The sequence below is a fragment of the Carlito syrichta genome, unplaced genomic scaffold, assembly GCF_000164805.1.
Source record: "Carlito syrichta isolate Samal-C Ts95f unplaced genomic scaffold, Tarsius_syrichta-2.0.1 Scaffold309052, whole genome shotgun sequence".
NCBI classification, from domain to species: domain Eukaryota; kingdom Metazoa; phylum Chordata; class Mammalia; order Primates; family Tarsiidae; genus Carlito; species Carlito syrichta.
The window spans coordinates 1-8,761 of record NW_007253148.1 but is presented as its reverse complement, the minus strand read 5'-3'; the positions used below and the strand labels follow the sequence as shown (position 1 = coordinate 8,761).

Genomic DNA, 8,761 nt, shown 5'->3' with positions numbered 1-8,761 from the left:
GTCTTTCTTATTCTGTGAGGGGTGGTGGGCTGGGAGAGGTTCAGTTCATGCCTGTTAACCAACCATATCCATAACTTCTAATCCTCTGTTCATATCAAGCCATTTCCTAGTTATTAATGGGCATCACTGTCAATTCACTGATGGTTATGTTGGGTAATTTCAGTTCCTTCTGAAGTCCCAAGATGGAAAAAGGTAAAGCCTTTCTTCATTATTGGGGTAAAATAGCCTTTCTTTGCCTGAGATATAAATGTTGTTTTCTTGGCTCCTATATTTTTCAACTGATATGCTATAGAAAAACTAATTAAGTACATTGTACGTGTTACGTACTGTTTTCTTGGGAGTGAAGGTGTCCGTTATCAAGTGATACCTGCTTCTAGTCAGCATATAGAATTGTCAGTGTCAGGTCATGGCAGTTTATCATGAGGGGCTTTTTCTACAGTAACAAGTTTTCCTATTTCAATTTGGAATCTTGTAATAGCTACTAAAAATGTTTCTTGACAGGTATATATGCTTTAGGAAAAGTTATTTTGTTTTCCATAGGTGAACTCTATATTTTGGGGATTTTATCTAGAATATTCATTCCTATATTGGTTTTCCAAATTCACTAAGAGCACAAAAGACCAGTGCAAACAGTCAGCATGTTCTGATCCTCAGAGTGTTCCTTTTCTTCTCATTGCAGGAGCCCACAAAGAGAAAAATAAGTGGTATGTATTCTCATTCATTGGCTGAAAAAAAACATGTGTATAAGAAATATGGAGATTATTTGCTGGTGTTAGTCTAGAGACCTATGATAATCCACAGATACCTTGGTGGGGGGGAAGAGGATTGGGGGGTGTAGTAAAAGAAGGTGGCTCCTCAGGTGACAAATTCCCACATCTATGTCCAGTCTCTGGAAACAGATATGTTCACTTGAGGCAGTGTGGTTTTGTGTACATCTGGGTGTGGGGTGTTATGTGTAAGTCTGTGTGATGTGTTTGCGAATGTGTCTCTTGGTGTATGTTTATCTTAGGGCATAGATGTTTTGATTACTCAGCACAATTCTCAATACCATGTTTCTTAAAATTTCACTGTAACTATGCATATCAGGTGGTTCAAATCTCATCACAGCCATGTTTAGTGGGCTTATCGATTATACCCACTTACCAGAGAAGTAAAGTGAGCTACAGAGATAAATATGGCCAGGCTTACTTGCTGCTAAGTGAAATGCCATGATGTGACTCTTTCATATGATCCAAAATTTAAAGCTCTGAACTACAGCCACCAATGATTACCCAGTGAAGCAATTACAGTTATCATGCTAGTGAATTCCAGCATCCATTTCTAAGCCTGGAATTACTCAAGTGTCCAGAGATCCCACACACTGTTCATATAAGAGAACTAAAGTGATGTCATAACCCAGCTAGCAATCTAGGTATCTTTCTGCAGATTTTCACATAGTTTTAGGGTGAAATGATTGTACAGGTTAAACCAAAGATTTTGAAATGCAGGAGACAGTAAGTAAAAAAAAAACTTGGTGCACACATGTCATAGGAGAATCTCTCCTTGACACGTGACTCCATGTTAGGAATTTGGAGGATGTTTTTGAGTATTGGACAAAGTTGTCACCATGAGCCCTGTCACATCCACAGCATAGAAACCGTGGCCACTAAGCACTCACATTACCACTTGGTTATTAGCCTGGTTTCATCATCCTTGTTGCAACACTTTGAAAGCTCTCTTAGACAGCCTTAGTACTAAAACAGTGCCTCCCTCCTTAATGGACAATCCCTATGTTAGCAACTAAGTACAAGCAAGGGTGTCACTACTACACACAATGAATTTCTACGCAGCATTGAAAAGTAAAGATGGACTTCATTATTTACACATATTCAATGATTAATTGTATTCATAACATAAAAGTAATGACTACATGTAATGGAGTGCTGTCCCTAGGATTGAATGTAGTCTCTCAGTAAATGGTTACTTAAAGTTACATGCACAGTCTTATGCAACAAATTATAGCTGCTACAGCAGCAGTTAACACATTCATTTGTAAAGTTGTATGCTCTCAAATTATGCATGTGTCCTAGGCATGAAAGAATGAGTGAGTTCTTCTGTAGTCTAATGGATATCCTGGGATTATGGGTCTAATTTATCTCAATCTAATTACAAGGTCACACGTAAGTACTGACATGGTTTTCTCTAAACATACAGATGTCCCTGAGAAAGGAAAATAAGATCTTTCCAAATGGATTTTGATCTCCATTTGGAGACTTAGGATCTCTCTGACAGCAAGCAGGGTTCACAGAAGAATGAAATGTCACAGAAAGAAATAAATTGGGTAACACAGATGTTTAGAGTATTTAGAATAAAACTTCAAGATGTGTATTTTAAATTGTGTAAAGTGACCATTGAGAAATAACAAATACAAAAAAAAATTTAAATTAACAATGCAAATATCAGGAGCAGGTGATTTTTCTCATTTCTATGAAATACTAAAATAAAGGTAATTCTACTCTTGTGCACACACTTCCAGAAAATAGATAGGGCAAACACAGCCACACTACTTTATCAGCTCAAGAGAGTATTGACAGAAACATTCTTATGAATGTCAAGGTCAAAATCTAAAAACAAACTTTAGCAATCAATAATCAGGCAATTTTTTTAAAAGTCAGATTTTATGGGGAGATTTCCACAAGGTGGGTGAAAAAAGAAACAATGGCTGGGATTACTACTGGACAGATGGCAGAAGAGACAGGGCCATTGGAGAAGGAGTTGCCAGAAAACAGCTATATAGGGGTCTCTCTAAGAGGAGATCTAACTCTGCCCCTCCCCCACAGCATGGATGTGGGGTGTAAAGTGGAAACTGATATGATAAGGATGGAATGAGCAGGGAAGTTGCACATTCAGTGCAGGTGCCGCCACTGCCCATTCCAAGCCAGGCCTTAGTTCAGACTGCACAGATCAGTCGTCAACAAGGCAGTTCAGGCTACAGGCTTATGTTATTAAACTACAAAAGCAGCCGGGCTTGGTGGCTCAGCCTGTAATCCCGCACTTTGGGAGTCTGAGCTGAGTGGATTGCCTGAGCCCGCGGGTTCGAGACCCGCCTGGTAACTTGGCAAGACCTCATCTCTACAATAAATCAAAAATTAGCCGGTGTGGTAGCGCGCACCTGTAGTTCCAGCTACTTGGAAGGCTGAGGCAGAAGGATCACGGGAGCCCAGCAGGTCGAGGCTGCGGTGTCCGGGAGCAGCCACTGCACTCCAGTCTGAGCGAGAGAGTGAGACTCCAACTCAAAAAAACAAAAAACAAAAAAAAGCACCATCCTAAAGGGACACTTCTAATTAGTTCACATCAGCTGCTTACAACTTGCAGCAAGACAAGTTGAGAAGTTTATTATTTGCAGAGCCATGTTGTGACTGTTGTTTTGCAATGTCCTAAGGTCTGAGCAACCTTTGGAGACAAGTAGATGTGGGACATGCAGTGTGGTCATGTGAAGAAACACTCACTGGAAAGCAGCTGACAGGGTGAAGAGAGTGAGATTGAAGGCCACACATTTGTACTTCCAAAGTGCCAACAGAGGAGTTCCTTCAGAGGAAACAGTCATATTTGGCTTCTGGACTTTGACGGCACAGGAAAAAGAATACGTTATGAATAGGCCCTGCCTTTATCTCAGGCATCTCCTCCAGGGCGTCCGATTGTGGCTTCATAACACTTGGGACAGGAGAACTGGGAAAGAATACAGAGAGCAGATGTTCTCTTAGGCCATGAGCTACAGTTTTCATTTGTTCAGGAATCTCGATCTCTAGGGAGCCAAGTGCATTTCCCGTGCCAGTTCCTTCACACATCACTATTGGGAATCTGCAAATCATGTAACACTTCTAAATGTCAGTATGTTCATGTGGAAAATATAACCTACAGCCTCTCTCCTCCACCCAGTAGGATCAGTGTGGGGATCACAGTAGTTGATACCAGATGTTCTCCATGAGCTGTGAGGCACCATACTCATGTGCAAAATGGAAAGCCTTCCAAGCACTGTCTGTTCATAGTCACTCTTTTCAAATGTCAAGCTTATTTCTCCTGGCATCTAGTGAACACTTAAGGACCACTACTGAAGTACCAATACTCTTTCTTAAGAGATTCCTGCATTTAGTCATTTTTATACCCATATTCTGATACTAACAAACAGACCCTATGAAAATTTTTATATGACAATACAGATAACAGAGCAGAGGGATTGTATGACCATCTGAAATTCATGTTGCTGTAAGTGGGATTTGGACCCAGACCCTCACTCTGCGCAGGTCCCACAGTCTCAGTCACTCTGCTCTGCTGCCTTTCTGTACTGCCTCATCTAACGAAGACATTGCCTACACAGTCTGATAGGTAGATTAAGAGTTCACTGAGCTCCATGCTCTTCCTCAAGCCCAAGATTGAATCAGGTGGCTCTGCTTGGAAGCCAGTAAACAATGGGATCACAGTTTAAATTGAGAACAAATTATCACTCATTTCTCTCTGGTCTTCTGGCAGCAAGATATTAGCAGTTGTATTGTAAATGTGTTAACCATGTTCCTCTCTGAAAGGTGTTAACACCTGCAAGCAACGGTGTGGGAAATTGTTCAGATACTGTAAAGAGGTCTATGAAGATGACCGAGTGCCCCCTAAGATGGGTACTATGGAAGTTCATTAATGGACTCAGAAATAATAATTGTGAATTATTCAGTGTCTGGATATAATTATGAGGAAATTATGAAAATGTTAAGCCATACTTTTTTTTTTGAGTTGGAGTCTCACTCTCTCACCTAGGCTGGAGTGCAGTGACATTTTCATGGCCACCCCAGCAATGACCTGCTGGGTTCTGGTGCTCCTTCCGCTTCAGCCTTCCAAGTAGCCAGAACTACAGGCACCGCATTACCACACCCAGCAATTTTTTTTTAAATTGTAGAGACGAGGTCTCACCAAGTTGCCCATGCTGGTCTCAAACCCACGGGCTCAGGCAGTCAATTCACCTCGGCCTCCCAAATTGCTGGGATTACAGACTGAGCCACCGAGACTGGCCAGAAACCATACTTTTTAACATGTCAAAATTTTAATTTGCCTAACCACTAAGTACTGCTGCTATCAAAAAATTAAATATACATTTCAAAGTCAGTTTTGGTTCACATTTAATGTAAGACAACATTTCAAGTTAATGTATTGGTGTTACAAGATTGTTGAATTTTAGCACAAAAAGAACTTACTGAAACTGGTGCTGTATTCTTTTCTCAAATTCATATAATTTGTTAGTTTTAGATTTATATAACAATTGAGCAAATAATACACAAAGTTCCCATATCATTCTATCCCCTCACTGCCACCTCATAATTCCCTCTGTTATTCACATCAAATACATTACTGTGGTATGCTTCCTGAAAGTCATAAGCAAACATAGATACATTATTATCTAGTCTACCATTTACAGAGCATTTTTTCTCTTATAGATTTCTATGAATTTCGAATATGTTATGCTTACTATTTTAGTCTCAGGCAGAATAAGTTCACAGTTCTAAAAACCCCTTGTTGTTCACTTCTTAAGTGAAGATGGGAACTCAAGTGTATGGTTCCAATGCTGAGGCTCTGAACTACTCACATTCCCTCATCACTCAGTTGTGGGATAATTAGCCACTATACAACAAATTTCCATCATCTATAGGTCTGGAATTGTTTGACCCTATAAAGTTCCTACACAATATCCACGCTATAAGGTGGTGCCAGGGTTCACATAGTCCTGGGCAAGCATTAGTGCATTCATAGTGAAGGTCTTTATATGAAAAGCACATACAAAGCTCAAATGCCTTTGGACAGTGTGCAGATTTTGACAGTTGGGAGACACTACTAGGGGCAACTGGTCAAAATCATGCAGTGCTGGGTCACTCCTCAGCACATGTCCCAAAACAGATAAGTGACCGGAACACATTTTATTGATATTGGAGGGCATTAGAAGTATGAGCACTATGTGCTTAAATACCTGTGAACTGCACAACCTGAGGATAAGGACAAAGAAGAACACAAAATACCACTTTTTAATTAGTCTCGTCTTTGCCCTTATTGCAAATCTCTTGTACAAGTGAGTTAAATATCCTGAAGTGAAATGTGTAAGCCATAGCCCTCCTCTGCCCACCCCTGCAGGCTGATCTGGGGATCACAAGTAGATGATGTCAGATGTTATCCGTGAGCTGTCAGGCATCATACCCATATACAGAATGCAAAGAATTCTTCCATTCTCCACAGCTCTGGTGCCATCCAAACACCCTCTCCATATTCACCCACTTCTAAATGTCAATGTTATTTCTCTCAGTATTTGGTAAACTTTAACAGAGCACTACTGAAGTACCAGTTCTTTTAAGATTTTCCTGCATTTAGTTAATTTATCCCCATAATGTAATACTAAATGCTCTATTCAATCACTAACATTACATTGCAGAGAACAGAGGGCAGAGGGCAGAGGGATTGCATGACCTTCTTAGGTTCACGTGGCTCTAAGTGCAAATTGGACCCAGGCCCTCACGCAGTAAAGATCCCACACTCCCAGTCACCCTTCTCTGTGGCCTTTCTGCATCATCTCATCTACACGAAGGCATTGCTGATAGGTGGGATAAGTGCTCACTGAACTCCATAATCTTTTTGAAACCCAACTTTAATTCAGACAGCTCTGCTTAGAATCCAGGGAACTATGGTGTCACAAGTTTAATTCAGAATAAATTATTCCTAATTTTGCTCTGATCTTCAGCCAGCAAAATATCAATAGCTCTCTCTCTTACAAATGTATTTCCCAGCACCAACATCAAAAGGGAATTTGACATCTTTCCCACTGGGCTGCTTCTTCCTCAGGAGGAAATAAAAAACCACCCAAAAAGGTACTGTATTGCTTAATTTACAAATATTTTGGGATTTTCTGTCTGTCTTCCTTTTGTTGGTTTATACTTTCATACCACTGTGGTCTGAGGCATAATTGGCAGGATTTCTATTGTCTTAAAATTAGTTAGAATGTGTTTTAAGGTCTAGAGTATGGTCGCTGTAAATTTTCCATGTGAATTTGTTATTTAAATTTTACAATCATGGGGTACATATATTGTTGTTACATGGTTATATTGCATAAAGACAAGATTTGGGCTTCTGAAAAGCCCTCCCAACCCTGAGTGGTGATCATGGTATCCAGTGAGTAGCTTTGTATCCCTTTTCTTTCTCCCTTCCTCTCTACTTTAGTTCCAGGTGTCTTGTTTCCATTCTTGAGCCCATGTGTGCCCAGTGTTTAGGACCTATTATGAGTGAGAACATTCAGTGTTTAGTATTTTGTTTCTGTAAAACATCACTAAGAATTATGGTCTCCAGCTGCATCCGTGTTGCTGCAAAGGACATGATTTTGTTGTTCTCTGTAGCTGTGTAGTATTCCATCATTTATATGTACCACATTTTCTTTATTCACTTCACCTACAATGGGCATCTGGGTTGGTTCCATTATTTTGCTATAGTGACTAGTGCTACAATAAGCATACAGGTGCAGGTGTTTTTGTTGTTTGTTGTGGTTGCACAAAAACTTTTCAGCTTGATAAGGTCCCACCTGTCAATTTTAGTTTTTGCTGCATTTTGCTGAGAACTTGTCCATGAATTCATTGCCTAGGATGTCTAGGATGATACTAGCTTCATAGAATGAGCTAGGGAGAATTATTTTCTTCTCGATTGCCTGGAGTACTTTCAATGGGATTGATATCAGTTCTTATTAAATTCAGCTGAGAAACCATCTGGCCCAGGACTTTTATTGGCAAGGAGGTTTTTTAGAACTGAGTCGATTTGTTTTCTTTTTGGTCTGTTTAGGGTTTCAGTCTCTTCCTGTTTCAACCTTGGGAGGATATGTGATGCCAGGAATTCCTCCATTTTTTCCTAGATTTTCTAGTGTATTTGCATAAAGATAATTGTAGTAATCTCTGTTAATCTTTTTAATTTCTTCAGGGTCAGATGTGACATCATTGTTTTCAACTCTTATTTTGTGTGTGTCTGTGTGTGTGTGTGGTTTTTTTGTTTGTTTGTTTTTGGTCTCTCCGGCTGGAGGGGGGTCTATCAACTTTATTTATCCTTTCAAGGAACTATCTTTAGGTCTTGTTGATCCTATCTGTGGTTTTTTATTTTTTTATTCAATTGTGACTTTATTTTAGTAATTTAAATTTTTCTAGTAAATTTAGATTTTAATTGTTCTTGCCTTTTTAGCTCCCTAGTGTGATGTTAGACTGTTTACTTGAGATTCCTCTATTTTCTTAATGTGCGTGAGCAATGGTGTAAACTTCTCTTTCACCATCAGTTTTATGGTTTTGATATGTTGTGTCTTTGTTTCATTTGTTTCCAAGAATATTTTTATTTCTGCCTTATTTCTGTGTTAACCCCAAAGTCATTCACCCGCATGTTATTTAATGTCAACGTATTTGTGTATTTTGGGAGGTTCCTATTGGTGATGATATTTATTTTTAGTCCACTGTGGTCTGAGAAGATTGGTATTATTTCAACCTTTTGGAATTGTTAATGCTTGATTTATGCCTGAGAATGTAATCATCTTGGAGAATGTTCCATGTGTTGATGAGTAAAATGCATACTCTATTATTGTTTTTTGGTGTTCTGTAGATGTCTGGTGGGATTAGTTGGTTGAGGGTTGAATTAAGATTCCAGATTTTCTTGTTATTTTTTTGCCTTGATGATCTATAGGGTGTTAGTGAGGTATTAAAACTCTGACTATAATTGTATGGGTTATCTA

At 39.4% G+C, this 8,761-nt stretch overlaps 1 long non-coding RNA gene across 1 annotated transcript; it reads left to right on the top strand.

Annotated features, from left to right (window-relative positions):
- The first annotated feature begins 119 nt into the window (after positions 1 to 119).
- On the top strand, positions 120 to 7,005 carry LOC103269070. Its single transcript, XR_504856.2, has 3 exons — positions 120 to 192; positions 680 to 704; positions 6,795 to 7,005. It is a non-coding gene; the product is annotated as an uncharacterized LOC103269070 (long non-coding RNA).
- Positions 7,006 to 8,761: the final 1,756 nt, after the last annotated feature.